The following is a 13,385-nucleotide window of genomic DNA, read 5'->3' as shown; positions in this document are numbered from 1 at the left end:
GGTAGTGCAAATCTTGATACTGAAACGTAGTTGCTGACAGTAGAGGAGAACCAGTGCCTTGTAGAAGTAGGTGCTCTGTAGTAGGAAGTGCTTTGTTATGAGAAGAGGAAAGAGGAAAAGAGTTGCCAGAGGAGAGGAGTTGCCAGAGGAGCCCTGCCCAGTGTAGAATATAGGCTCTGCCAAAACAGGAGTGTACATAAGAAGAGAGAAGTGATACTTGTACTCACGTTAAGACTATAATTTGACCGTCTTCTGTCCCCTAGTTGCATAGAGCCGGTCCTAGGTGGGTAGTATGAGCCCCAGTCGTCGATTATCTGGGTATAGCAGACTTCCAAGACTACCCAGTCGCCCTGCCCTGTGCGGTAGGATACGTAGACCTTTACTCTGGTAGCTTTGTCCTACTGGGGTCAGCTCCTCTTATATCAGGAGACTGCCCTGCACAGTTTTGAGAGGTTCCAGGCATGGGCTAGGGCTGTCCTAGGTGGCTTCTCTCCCCTAAGTGGAGCTTATCACTGCATAACTGTGGTAGTTGCTTGCATAGAGAATAAAGTCTTTGCGGCTGTCTCTGGTCCCTTTCAGGGTTCCTGGCCACAGCCAGGCCCTGGCTTAACTTCTACAGGAACTAGGTGTCTGTGTGTCCTCTCACTCTGAAAACTAAGTCTGAACTGACTCACTTCCTTCACCAGGTTAACTCCTTCTATAGGGGCAAATCTAAACCCTCCTGTGAGTCGGGGGGCTGAGTGTGTGTGAGAGAGAAGGATAGGATAGGATAAGAAGAAAGAGCACCTGTGACTGGTCAGTAGAGAAACACATGGTACAACACAACCCTTTGACTCTAAAACTGCATAGAAGACAGAAATAGTGGGGACACCCAGTGGCCCAGTGAGGAAAATAAGGTAGTGCATCTCCCACTTTGTTATCCTAAGAGAAAACTTTGCAGAGGTGCCAAGGAACAGCAACCAGTGGTGGGACATCACATAGAAAGTGCACTGTTTATTTTTATTGCTCACATAAACCCCTTTAAAGGCAAACTCTAAAGGCCCCCCTCCGCACTCACCCTCTCTGTTTCGGCGTGTGTTATAGTGCCGGCAGTTAGGGGGGAACGAGAAGCAAGCAAGCGCTGACCTTAATGGTTGAACCTCTCTTGCTTCTGGATATCACCTCCATCTAGCCCAGGCAATTTTGAAGGCTTCTCCCGGCCATGAATCCTCTCTCCAGAATCTGCCAGAGAAACATTTTAGGCTCCTTCCTCCAGCACATAGTAGTTAGGTCTCGTGAGTAGTAAGGTCTCTTAGGCCCCTCTGTGCCCCTATATTGTAGTCAGGCTTCCATGTGCCCCAACATATTAGTAAGGTATGCTCTGTGCCCCTATGTAATAGAAAGGTTCCTATATAGTAAAGGCCCCTTTGGGCAGTCATCATATAATATTACAGTACAGTTATGTAAAAAAAAAAAAGGGATTCCTGGATGGATTTCCTGGTGCTGCCAAAAATGAAGAAGCTGATTTTTTTATTTTTTTTAAAAACCAGTATAAAATCATGCATAAAAATGGCAATAACGCGTGTTGGGAGTTAAATCCCTTCATGAGATCGTATAATGTATCAAACAGTCAGTTCTGAAAGTGCTCAAAAAGGCGCCAGGACCGCCCGGTGGGCGAGGCTGGGTGATGGTGAACAGTGTGAACTGCATACTTGTCTAGCACAGCAGGGACAATGACAGCGGGCTAAAAAGAAGTCTAGTGTCCCAGTAGCTGTGGCAAAACAATTTGGGTTAGCTTACCATATAGACAGTGTGCACTGTGCACAGATAAACGGGCCCACTCCTGGTAGCTCAAGGCAATGCAGATAGATAAAGGATATCCTCCGGCTCCAAAAATAGTAAAATCCAGAGTCTTTATTCAAAACATGTTAAAAAATACAATCTATAAAAAACATTGATGTTTACAAGAAAAAATACGACCCGTTTCGGACAAAATGTTGTTGTGACAAGCCTGGTATATTTTTATTGCTATTGCACTGAAGTTTCTATAAGTAAAGCTTTGGACCCTGTCGCCTTATTTGTGTTGCACCTGCACCCTCAAGCTACTCTACCCCTTCTTAAAGGATTAGTGCCCATGTGTCTGGAGGTGGATATCACCTGCTGCCTAAACACCTTATCCAGCATCCCGGGCCACAGCAGAATGGCAAATTTATCTCGGTATTACTTTTGGGGGAGGTCTTTTATTTAGCAATTGAGCAAAACTTCTACTAGGTCTTATTTTCAGGGAATGTCTTATTTTTGGGGAAACTCCCATCGTTGTGGCATGTATCATGTCCATTACATGCTATGGCTCTATTCACACCAGTTTTTTTTACCTTTTTTTTTTCAGACATCTTTTTAGACAGCCATATAATGCAAATTACAGCCATAATTTACATAATACAGCTGTATTTTCTCTGAATCCTTTTTGTTATATATGATAACATATCCCACCATAAATGTGGAGTTAAGGTTTTGCGTAGAGATAAGGGAATTTACAGCAATAACAAAGCAAATAGCTTTGTTATCTCTGTAATCGGCTTATTAGCCTGCTTCTATTTAACTGACTGCCGCTCCTCCCCAGGTAATGGGAGAAGCTGGACCCAGTCCTGGGAAACTTCTTCCAGTTTCCTAGGACTGGATCAAGCTTTACCCCGCACCCAGGGAGGAGCGGCACTGAGTTAAAAGGCAGCAGGCTAATTGAAGCGGAAGCTAATTGCAGAAATAACGAAGTGCCTCGCTTTATAATTAGGCTATGTTTACACTACGTAAAAGTACAGCCGTTGTTGCCATCGGCAACAATGGCCGTACTTTATGTGCCTGTGAACACTGCCTTTACTTCAATGGGATCCCGGCCGGAGCATATACACATCGTATACGCTCCAGCCTGGATCCCATGCGGACCCGCAAATAACTGACATGTCAGTTTTCTGTGGCCGCAATTCAATGAATTGCAGCCGTAGAAACCCATGTCAGTTCACACGATAAAGCGAGCCGCTCCGGCCGCTTGCTTCATTGTGTGCAGTGGCAAGTTCTGATGCGGGCGTGCGCTGATGCCCCCACATCAGAACACTACGGCCAGAAAGATCATCCGGGACCCGGCCAGGTCACGGAACGGCTGGTCTCATACGTTGTGTGAACATAGCCTTTACTGTAAATACGCTCATCTCTAGTTTTGCGCATTATTAAGCCTTATTCTTATATTCCGTGCACGGTCCGTAAATACAGCGTATCAGTGTAGTGCTCCAATTTGTGCTGGGCCATAACACCTTACAGTTCGCTGTCCAGTGATACTGTCAGTGGGCTGGAATGGCGATGAAGATGCTGGTAGCCCCAACTTTTGCTACTCTCTATTTGGCTGAATAGAAAGACTGTAAAATCTTTGGCGCAGAAAATCCAGTGCATCTACAATTATACTATTTTTGCAGGATATAGATGATATACTGTTGGTGTGGTCAGGATCATAAATAGAATTCCAGGGGGTTGTAAAATATTTGAATGTTAACGAGTATAATCTGTTTAGATTTACTTAGATGTATATGAAAATTGTTGGTGTAGAATTTGTGGTGGTCCTAGGTAGCAGCTGCAGGCAGGAGGAGCTTCTCCCAGTGACAGTGAGAAGCAGCGGCCGCCCTGGTGCTGAATGACGGTGCCAAGGGCAATAACATACTTTAAAATAGCTTTTGGCCAGAATTCTCCTTTCAGTCTGGTCATTTTCCTTAAATTAACAACCAATACTTTCCTGTCTGGTGCCACTTCTTTAATACTGACTCTAGATCACAGGTGTCAAACTCAGGCCCTCCAGCTGTTATAAAACTGCAATTCCCTTCATGCCTTCAGTTAAAGCTTTGGTTGTCCAGGCATGATGGGAATTGTAGTTCTGCAACAGCTGGAGGGCCTGAGTTTGGCGAGTATGAACTGTCTGTGTGTCTGTGTTTTTTTTTGTTGTTGTTTGTGTTTTTTAGGTCCCGCCGGAGTTGACCTTTAAAGAGAATGTGTCAGCTTTTTTTCTGTACAGGTGTAATGTATTCTTCATATTTTTTTTTTAATTTTTATTTTTATTTCCTTACAAAAAATTGAATACATATTTGACTGCTGCAAATTTGACCTCGCCCATCATGCTGGTTACCTAACACCTCCCTTCCTCTTGCCAGACTGGTTTTAGGGCATTGTGTCACATATGCACAACCCCAGAGATACCGGTAGAGTGGGAACAATTAACAGATGACACCTCTTTTGTAATCTACACTCTTCAATCTACTTATTTAAGGGTATATTGAGCATTTTGAACCCACACTCGCTATTGTTTCTTAGAACTTAAAGGCAACCAATCACTAGAAAAACATTACTGCATCTATAAATGCATTAGTATACGGCACAGTTTCAAGCCATATAAGTTTCGCTAGGAGCATTACTTATATTTCCAGATAACGCAGTTTGTAAATGTCCCGTGCCGTATGTAAATCCTACCTACACAGGTATGGGTCCTCTGTGCTAACTAGTCACGGCTGTGGGGAGACCTCTTTGACAATCACAAACCCCTGGGAGCGTCAGCCAATAGGAGCCTGCAGTGTCACATAGGGGCCGTCCAATGGAGCCCTGATTACCAAAGATGTTTCCCACCAGCCATTGTGGTGCCCAACACGGGTGTTGCTGTTGGTTACACCCCTCACAAAAGCCTGTACCTATTATGTGTAAGTAGTGATAAAGTTTTGCCACTAGATGTCGCTGTTATAGGTATGTGTACTCAGATGCTTCACAGCTGAGTAATGGAAAGGGTTATTGTTTATTTGTTTGTCACATGGATCTGTGAACCTATGGGAGTCTATTCTTCTATCCTATCATCTCTCTCTTTACTTTTTCTATATGCACTCTTCACCTATTCACAGCATATCTTGCAGTAGCTGTAGTTAGGAAATGATGTGGGTGACAGGAAGTGTGTGGTCTTTTGATATTGGACTTTGTAGGGGAAGGACGCAAGCTAGAACGTTCCCTACAGTGGTCCCTTTGGGCCCTGGCCCTCTGCCAGCTCCCCAGCCTAAAAGTCAAGTGTAGTCTTAGTCAGGTTCCTGTATGGTGAGGAAGCAGGATAAGACGCAGCTAACAGTTTCTTCCCAACTAACTCTATAACGCACTATGCAGTGTTAAAACCTTCACAGGAGAGGACAAGTCAGAGATCATCTCAATCCATGCAGTGGACTAGGATAGGCACAGTGCAGGACAGTAACCACTGAAGGCAAAGAAAGCTAGGAACTGATCCGGATAAAGCAAAGTTGCTAAGAGCCTAGGAGCTCTATCTCACAGCGCAGTTATCAGCAGTGAAACCTCAGCATTCCGCTCATCCCAGGTAACAGGGTGTTGGGTTTGTGTCACCCACTAGGATGGGTCCCCTGGCACTAGTAGGCAATAGGTGGTGCGAACACCCAAAGGTCAAAACACAGGCACAAGTATTCTCTCTTCTTTCTCAAGTATCCCGGCAGAGCACATTACTACTTGGGTTGGGACTCTCAAGACATCCTCCTCTCTACTACTCTGATTCCTTATCTCTCTGCACACAACTCAGTCAGCATGACTGTACTCCTTGCTATACTCCTGTCACAGATCTGGATCCTGTATTATCAAATGTCATTTATACTGTCAAGGCAAAGCTGTATGTTCTGCTGCACCTACGTACTTTCAGAGTAAACAACCTTTTATTTATGGTAAAGAGACTCTGTGATTCTTTGCCCCGCACCAACACAGTATACACACACTCCTTGGGACATTTCCACTTTCCGAACGGACCTCAGGACAGATCTTGGATTAAAAGCAGCTATCTGAAGGTACAAGCCGTTTGGGGGGGGGGGGTCAGATGGGGGGCCCTATTCCACAGGCCGACGGAGAGGAGCAAATGAGCACTATTAGAACTTGTTTGCTCCTCGTTCCCCACTCGCTGCTGCCACTATTCCACATGGCAGCTTTGAGTAGGTGAGTCCGGGGGGGGGGGGGGGGTCGCAGGGAGCTGTGGGGGAGGGGGGCTGTCCAGGTGATTGCTAGATCGTCCGGGCAGCCCATAGCATACAGCAGCGGTATGCAGCCACCGCTCTTATTCCACGGAGCGACGGCAGCAGATCATTGCTGCATGATTCGTTTGTATTTCAACATGTTTGAAAGACAAACGACGCAACGATCAGCCGACATAAACGATGTCGGCTGATCATTGCCTTCTATTCCACAGGACGATTATTGGCCATAAAGGCCGATATCTGCCGAATACAGCCGATAATTGTTCCGTGGAATAGGGCCTTTAGCTGTTTGTCTAGAGTTTTCCTCGAGGTCCCAACTCCAGACACAGCACAAACTACAATATGCTACATACCAGATTACTTGTTAAAGGCTGGAGAGAGGGGGAGATGACTGCTCATTCTGGTCAGAGAACATTTAAGGCTACTCTACACCTGGTGAGCTTCATGCAGGGGGTCTTCTGTATGGGCTTCACAGTTATGGAGTCTGGTTTCCCTCCCACTGTGCTGTGAGGTGCGCATGGCATTTTCAGAACGCAGCAAAGCAGTTAGGACTGGAACCGTCTATTGCCCTCTATGCACAGGCAGTTGCCATAAAGCAACAATGTATGTGTCATGCAGGCACCAGTACACAGATGCTATTACAAATGGCAGCCCCAGTGCAGTACATTATGATTAAATAAAATAAAAAAAAAATACACAAATAAAAGAACAATTTTTTTGAAACATTGGGGGAAATTTATCTTATTTAACTTATTTATTTTACCTATTTTTTTGTGAATAATTGGATTTTTCACCCATTTTTGGTCTAAGCTCTATTTATGAACCAGTATTCGACAGGCCAATATTTTTTAGATGCAATATTTTTTAATTTGCCTATTTTGAGTATTTACAAAAAAATTTGCATAATCCAAGATTAGCGCCCAATTTATCAATTGCGACTTTTTTAAAATTCGCCCAAACAGTTACAGGCCTGCCAGGACAGTACCAAGTTAATATGCTTGCGCAATTTTTGCGACTTTTTGTGTGACTTTTTACTTAGATACATTCACTATGGCAGTGCTACATTTTAATAAATCAGTCACAAGATGATGGAACAAAATACACACCAATCCTCATTAGAAGAGTCACAAATATTAGACTCCTTAGACTTTAGGGTCCATTTACACAGACAGATTATCTGCCAAAGATTTGAAGCCAAAGCCAGGAATGGATTTGGAAAGAGGAGAAATCTCAGGCTTTCCTTTATGACCTGATCTCTGTTTATAGTCTGTTCCTGGCTTTGGCTTCAAATCTTTGACTGATAATCTGTCAGATAATTTCTCTGTGTAAATGGACCCTAACCTACAGGCATAAATGTTTAAAGGACAACTCCCACAAAAATTTTTTTTTTCTTATTTAACACACATTACAAAGTTCTATAACTTTGTAATGTGGATAAATACCCGGTCTGGCCCCCTTCCCCCACTTTCGGACCCCCGACCCCCCCCCCCCCCCCCCCCCCCGAAAGTTAAAGAAATTATACATTACCTATTACGGTAGTCACCGTCCTCTTCTCCCGGGCGCCATCTTGAGACGACGACGTCAGAGCCGGGGGGGCAGTCCGGGTCTTCTTCCTCCTCGGCGTCTTCATGGAAAGTGAATGGGAGAGAAAAGACTGCTGGTGCACATGCGCACCAGCAGCCTTTTCCATCCCCTGGACCTGGAAGTGAGAGACATCGCTTGACGGCAGACGGAGGTGACAGAGAGGCGGACGGCAGGCGAATTGAGTGGCGATCGTCACCGAAAGGGATGGTGAGTATGGTGTCTGTGTGTGTCTGTGTTTTTTTTTTGGGGGGGGGGGGGGGTCCCGCGGGAGTTGTCCTTTAAGGTTTAATTGTTCTGAGATCACTATTCTCTGGTATCACCCTCTTTAATTTGCTAATGCAGCTGTCTCTTGCACAGCGATAGTACCATCTTTTTTGGCGCCTTGCTAGGTGAGCAACCACAATTAACTGCGTTAATATGAGAGTTACTATTGCTGTAACTATATGTCTGTTACATTCACTTTGCAATACCTGCTGCGTCAGGAACTTGATAAAAAAAAATTTCCCTGGCCCTCTTCCCATCCCAACCCCCTTTTTATTTTCTGCAACCCTTTTCCACATTTTTCATTAATCTTACAGGTAAAGTTTGGGTGATATTAAAAGAAATGGTAGGCATAAAAAGAAGTATGAGGGTAATTCCGCTCTTTAACAATGGTTATTACTTGATGGTTATAAAGGTGAAAAATAGGAATTTTGGCAGAATCACAGGGTAAGAGGAATAAATCACATTAGAAAAGGAGAAAACAGAAAACCTCTCACCTTCTGTGTCTATAAATCTGGTTGCCTGACTGCAACCTGAGCTGTTTAATTAACCTAAATATAAAATGCAATACACTTGTAGTGTCCTACCACGGGTGTTGCGATTGGTTTCACCCTTCGTAAAAGCCTGTACTTATTGTTAGTCAGTGGTGATGAAGATAGTGATTAGAGATGAGCGAATAGTGAAATATTCGATTTGATCCGATTTGATTCTAATAGCTCCCGATATTCAACTATTCGAACGAATATCGAATCCCATTATAGTCTATGGGAAAAAAATCCTTGGGGTCTGGAAATCAAGATTCGACGAATTGGAGGTCACCAAGTCCATAAAGACATCTTTAGAAAGTGATGCAAACACCTCTGGAATGCATCTGGGAGAGCAGGGAAGCAGTATTACTCTACTATCACAGGGAACGTTATAACCGGTATTAGCGATCCCTGGCAATAATACCGCTCCCTGTAATAATTATGCTATTGTAAAAGAAAAATAGCTTTCTTAGAATGAATGAATATTAATTAAATATTAAGTATTAAATGGAGCTGTAATTAATGCCGGGGGTCGCTAATGCCGGTAATAAAGCTCAATGTAATACTTTAGATTTAATTAAAACAGGAAATGTTTCTTCTAATTATGCTTTTTTTTTTTTTTATCACAATAGCAACATTAGAAAAAAAACATTTTGTTTTATATGTCCGCCCAGCTCATTGGCTGGGTGGACATATAAGGAGCCGGAGCTGGCACACTGAACTTATTATGCCAGGCTCCGGCAAAGAGAGAAGACCTCAGAAGGTGAGTAGAAGGCTCTCCCCGTCCCCTGCACTGCACCCATCCCAGAAAGGAAGGGGGGGGGGGTCACTTAACCCCTTCCTTGCTGGTATGGGTGCAGTCTGGCCCCCAAGGGGTTAAGTGGGGACCCTTACTTAACCCCCTGGGGGCCAGATTGTTCAGTATGGCACCAAAAGGGTTAAGGGGGATGCAATGCATCCTAATTTAACCACTTGGGTGCCACACTGTAAACAGCGATCTGTAAAGATGATGCATACTGTAAGGTACACAACACCGCTCACAATGATGGCTGTTGTGCTCCTGTTTGTGTGTTTTTTGTGTGTTTTTCAGATATCGGTATCCTGTGGATTATGGCAGATTCGGTGGACTACATCGATGACTAGCAGTTGTTGGGATTTTTTTTTTATAAAATACCAAGGGGTGTGGGGGTGTTTTTTATATGTCAGCTGGGCAGACATATAAAACAAAATCTTCTAATGTTGCTAATGTTTTATGCTGATAAAAAAAAAATAGCATAATTAGAAGAAACATTTGCTGTTTTAATTAAATCTAAAGTACAGTGGTCCCTCGGTTCTCGAATTTAATTGGTTCTTTAAGGCAGGTTGAGAACCGAGCAGTGTTTTTCCATAGGAAATAATGTAAATGTGTTTAATTGGTTCCAGCATCCACCAATAATTACTTACAATACCCATATATTACATTGAAAAGTGCCCATTTTAATATCTACAGTACATTACAGAGCAGCACTATATACTGCACAGTACATTATACACAAGAAACATTCAACCAAACCAGCAATTATAGTACAGTAGCCACTAACTCCTCACTCATCCTTTACTGTATAGAGTCCCCCCATCCCAGCACTTTGACATATGGGAGATGGCGGTGCACTGCCTGTACTACTACTGTACTGTATATGCACTCCAGCAGTCTTATACAGTACTGTACAGGATGGGAGATGGTGGTGCACTGCCTGTACTACTACTATACTGTATATGCACTCCAGCAGTCTTATACTGTACTGTACTGTATGTGAAGCCTCACCAGTGCTAAACTCACCACGTAAAACCCACCATCCACGCTCACAAAAACATTTTAGATACCAAGTACTTCAAGACTGGGTGCCCGAAAAATGTTTGAGAACCAAGCAAGAATTTGAGAACCAAAGCAAACTTTCCTTGAAAATACAGTTTGAGTTCCAAGCAGTTTGAGAACCAAACAGTTTGAGAACCAAGGTACCACTGTATTACATTGAGCTGTATTACCGGCATTAGTGATCCCCGGAATTAATACAGCTCCATGTAATACTTAATATTTAATTAATAAAGCAAATTCTGTTCTAAGAAAGCTATTTTCCTTGTACAATAGCATAATTAAAACAAATAAATGCTTTTTCAATTAAATATACTGTAAATAAATATATACAGTATCTATATACATTTGTTTATATATTTTTTGATTAACAGTATATTTAATTGAAAAAGCATTTTATTTTAATTATGCTATTGTACAAGGAAAATAGCTTTCTTAATTTATTAATTAAATATTACCTATTACAAGGAGCAGTATTATTGCTGGGGATCACTATTGCCGGTAATACCGTCCCCTGTGATAGTGGGGTAATTCTGCTTCCCTGCTTTCCCAGGGAGCGTAAACTTTATTAAAACAGCTAAACAATTGTTTAGCTGTTTTAGTAAAGTTAATTTAGATTTGAATATTCTTTCACATATTCAATCTCGAACTCGAATCTATCAAACAGTGCAGTATTCGATCGAATAGCTATTCGATCGAATACTGTTTGCTCATCTCTAGTAGTGATAAAGTTTCACCACTTGATGTTGCTATTGTGAGTATGTGTACTTAGATGGTGCACAGTGTAAAGGGTTATTGTTTATTTGTGTGTCACATGGTTCTGTGAACCTATAAGAGTCTTTTCTTCTTCTATCCTATCACCTCTTACTACTTTTAATGCACTCTTCCAACTAGTAATGGGAGGGATGGTAAAGTAGGTAGGCCTAGACTGCTAGTGGTTGTAGGGGATTCTATAATCAGGAAGACGAATAAAATAATTTGTCGCCAAGACCGCCTCAACTGAATGGTTTGCTGTCTCCCTCCCTGGTGCCAGGGTTCGGCATGTGGTGGAAAGGGTGGACAAACTGGGCTGATTTTTTCATTTGGGTACAATCTGTTTTCCACAGATAATTTGCACCTAAATGTAAGGGGGTCCGCTGTGCTGGGGGAGAGAATCCTAGTAGGGGTGGAGGGGTTTTTAAACAAGGGATGTGGAGGGATGACAATGTAGTATGTAATATAGTGGCTACATTGATGTGGTTGGTGTGACTGAGACATGGCTGGACTCCTCACATGACTGGGCTGTCAATATTCAGGGATTTACGTTGTTCAGAAGGGACCAGGTGGGCAGAAGGGGAGGAGGAGTATGTCTGTATGTTACAAATTATATTAAAGTGAGTTTGACAGATGCAATAGCGGGTGATGACTGTGATGATGTGGAATCATTGTGGGTAGAACTACAGAGGGAAGTATATGGTGAAAATTTTTTTCTTGGTGTAATCTATAGACCCTCCAACATTACTGAGGTGATAGATGGTCAGTTGCATAGACAAATAGAGCGGACTGCCCGGGAGGGAACAGTAGTGGTAATGGGTGACTTCAACTATGTGGATATAGATTGGGGTCACGGTTAAGCTAAAACCACAAAAGGGAGAGAATTTATTAACATCCTGCAGGAGAATTTTCTGGGCCAGTTTGTGGAGGAGCCAACTAGAAGGGATGTCCGGTTGGATCTGGTTATTTCTAACAATGCTGAGCTGGTTGGGGATGTCACTGTTCATGAACACCTTGGGAACAGTGACCACAATATAGTGACTTTTAGCCTAAAGTGTAGAAAACAAAAAAATGTTGGGAAGGCAAAAACGTTTAATTTTAAAAGGGCCAATTTTTCCTGGGTTAAGGGCAGATCTCCAGGGCGTAGACTGGGAGCGGCTGCTGTCACATACTGATGCAGCAAATAAATGGGAAATCTTTAAATCCACATTAAATAATTGTACTGCCAAATATTTTCCTATAGGTAACAAATATAAACAGTTAAAATCAAATCCCACATGGCTTACAACCGAGCTTAGAAGGGCTATAGATGACAAATAAAGGGCATTCAAAAAATATAAATCAGAGCGGTCAGCTGTAGCCTTTAAACATTACAAAGAAGTCAACAAAACCTGTAAAAATGTAATTAAAGCAGCAAAAATTCACCATGAAAGGCAGGTGGCCACAGATAGCAAAAGAAACCCCCCTCAAAATTCTTCAAATATATTAATGCCAAAAAACTAGGGATGGTCCGAACCTGCCAAGGTTCGGGCTCGTACCAACCCGAACTCTCGGCAATGATTCCCGCTTTCTGCCCGCTTCGTGGAGAGGGTGGATACAGCGGGAGGACGGCCTGGAAAACTGGGATAAGGCCATAGCCATAGGCTGTATGCCAGTTTTCCAGGCGGTCCTCCCGCTGTATCCACCCGCTGCATGGAGCAGGCAGACAGCGGGAATCTGATGCAGAGAGTTAAGGTTCATACGAACCCGAACCTCGGCAGGTTCGGACCATCCCTAAAAAAAAATCAAGGTCAGAGCATGTAGGACCCCTAAATAATTGTCATGGGGAGGTAATAACTGGGGATCAGGAGAAAACTGAGTTACTTAATGGGTTCTTCAGTTCCGTATATATACAAAAGAAGAGGATGGAGCTGAGGTGGATGGAGCCATTGCTGCTAAAACGTGTAATGTACTGAACTGGCTCACTATAGATATGGTCCAAGATAAATTAAATAAACTCAATGTAACCAAAGCTCCAGAGCCTGATGGATTACACCCCAGAGTTCTTAGGGAACAGTTCTGTAATATCTTTACGTTTGTTTGAAATATTCAGTGATTCTTGGCAGACTGTTATTGTGCCGAGGGACTGGCGTAAGGCAAATTTAGTGCCAATTTTTAAAAAGGGCTCTAGGACTTCTCCAGGTAACTACAGACCTGTAAGCTTAACGTCCATTGTGGGGAAACTATTTGAGGGGCTTATAAGGGAATACATCCAGGAGTATGTAAGGGGGAATAGTATTATAAGTGATAACCAGCATGGTTTTACTAAGGACAGAAGCTGTCAAACCAACCTAATATGTTTTTATGAAGAGGTGAGTAGAAGCCTGGATAGAGGGGCACGGCTGT

The 13,385-nt window shown here is 43.0% G+C and overlaps 1 protein-coding gene across 1 annotated transcript in view; it reads right to left on the bottom strand.

Annotated features, from left to right (window-relative positions):
• LOC138796917 (beta-1,4-galactosyltransferase 1-like) overlaps nt 1–13,385 on the bottom strand; it is a 226,130-nt gene that overhangs the window by 133,318 nt on the left and 79,427 nt on the right. The window lies entirely within an intron of this gene.

The sequence above is a fragment of the Dendropsophus ebraccatus genome, chromosome 7 (assembly GCF_027789765.1).
Source record: "Dendropsophus ebraccatus isolate aDenEbr1 chromosome 7, aDenEbr1.pat, whole genome shotgun sequence".
In the NCBI taxonomy this organism is placed as follows: Eukaryota; Metazoa; Chordata; class Amphibia; order Anura; family Hylidae; genus Dendropsophus; species Dendropsophus ebraccatus.
Note: the sequence above shows the minus strand (reverse complement) of the source record. Positions and strands in the feature narration are given on the sequence as shown.